The sequence below is a fragment of the Tupaia chinensis genome, unplaced genomic scaffold, assembly GCF_000334495.1.
Source record: "Tupaia chinensis unplaced genomic scaffold, TupChi_1.0 Scaffold148466_1, whole genome shotgun sequence".
NCBI classification, from domain to species: Eukaryota; Metazoa; Chordata; class Mammalia; order Scandentia; family Tupaiidae; genus Tupaia; species Tupaia belangeri.
In genome coordinates this window covers 1-1,786 of record NW_006208315.1, presented here as the reverse complement: position 1 = coordinate 1,786, position 1,786 = coordinate 1, and the positions used below count along the sequence as shown (strand labels likewise).

At 44.1% G+C, this 1,786-nt stretch overlaps 1 pseudogene; it reads right to left on the bottom strand.

Moving 5' to 3' along the window:
- Positions 1-486: 486 nt before the first annotated feature.
- Positions 487-1,766, bottom strand: LOC102487158 (chromodomain Y-like protein pseudogene; annotated as a pseudogene).
- Between the last annotated feature and the right edge of the window lie 20 nt (positions 1,767-1,786).

Below are 1,786 nucleotides of genomic sequence, written 5' to 3'. Positions count from 1 at the left end.
CGACCAAAGCATGCTCAAAGGTCGGGGCCTCAGACAGATCATGGAGCCCCACCAGGTCAGACTCCTGCACACATGAACAGTCATTATACTTAAGGAAAGGCTCACTTCTCATTGAAATAAGACAAAGGCAACAAAGGCAGTATCCCAGATCTATATCACTATCTGGGGCTGGAGAAATGAGTGCAAACAAAGTATCCCTGGGGCATCCGTGTTCTACAAGATCAAGTGAGAAAAACAAGCATTATTCTGGGTATTTCTGTCACACAAACCCATGAAACATTAATCCTATATTTTCCATATGCTACTCACCGAAGAAAATAAAAGTTGGTGCTTTGAACAACTGTCTAGAGCTCACTCTTTTTATAGTGACGCCTGTTTGTATACAAGTAAAAAATTACAATGTTTAGACAGAGGTGATCAGCAGTGATTTATTTTTTAAATAAATTACTGTAGCTTAGTAAAACCATCATGATAAGAGATGGCTTGTGTTTTTCCAGTCCCATGTTCTAGTTAAAGTAAGGATGAACTTGCTTCACGCTGTGAGGGGGGCATAGGGCAATTTGTTGCTTCTAATGTCCTTCTCAGTGCAACGATATGCACCTGACCAGTCATTAGATCAAAAGTCATTCGTCTTCTTCTCCAAGTACTTGAGCATGTAGTCCATGCCTTGGTGAGCTCCAGATTTTCTTGAGAACTTCACACTCTCTCTCATTGGCCTTTTCTAATTCATGCTGCATATGACAGTGCATGAGGGTTTTGGACTCCTCAAGCACAACAGGATCACCTGAGGACATTGCCTGGATCCTAAACATGACTTCCTGGTTGAAGGTTTCAGGCCAGAATGTTTGGGAGACCAGTCCTTTTTCACATGCCTCCTGGGCAGTCAGCTTTCGCCCACTGAGCAGCATTTCACTTGCAGATGCCCTTCCCATAATTTTTGGAAATGTGACAGAAGAACAACCATCAGGGCTCTGTCCAAACGTAGTGTAGGGCGTTTGAAACCAAGCTTTATCACTTGCCCAGACTACATCACAGAGAGGCAGTATGGAGGCTCCTAAGCCAATGGCCGGGCCATTTACCGCTACAATAATGGGCTTTTTAAACTGAATGAATGCATTCACAAAGGTTTTGACAGCTTCTGCCATTTTAACACTTTCTCTCTTCCTGTTTTTTGTTAAACATCGTAAAAAATAAGCAAAGTCAAGTCCACAGCAGAACATACTGCCCACTGCACTGAGAAGCACAATCTTGCTGTCAGTGGCAGCAGCCATGTTCAAGGCACTCTGGACTTCTTTCATTACCTCTGGATTCAGTGAGTTATCCTTTGATGATTTTGTAGATAGCAAGATGTGAGTGAAGCCATCCCGTTTCCGGACAACAATATCTTTGTATCTGGAAGTACTTTCTATTTGTCTCAGGCTGAAACGCAAATGTTTATCAGAAGGCTGCTGTGTTCTTTCATCAGGAACTTTCCTCTTCCCAGCCCTCACTCCCATGACAGGTGTCTGCATCCTGGTTGTTCCATTGGCATCTAATTCACTTGGAAATGGAGACTTACATTTTCTGCTAGTGGTCAAGTCTATGACCATGGCTGCAGGTACAGGGCTGGGAACCACAGAATCTAGAGAAGCTATTTTGAGCCCATCCTCCATCCTCAGTTTCTCCACCCGAAGGCCCACTAAAGCTCCAAGTCTCTTGTCTGCAGCTACAAGTGGCACTGACCTGTCGTCCAGACATTGTTCAGTGGGGTCCCGGAGTTCCTGCAGGCTCTCTTTTTGAATGTCAT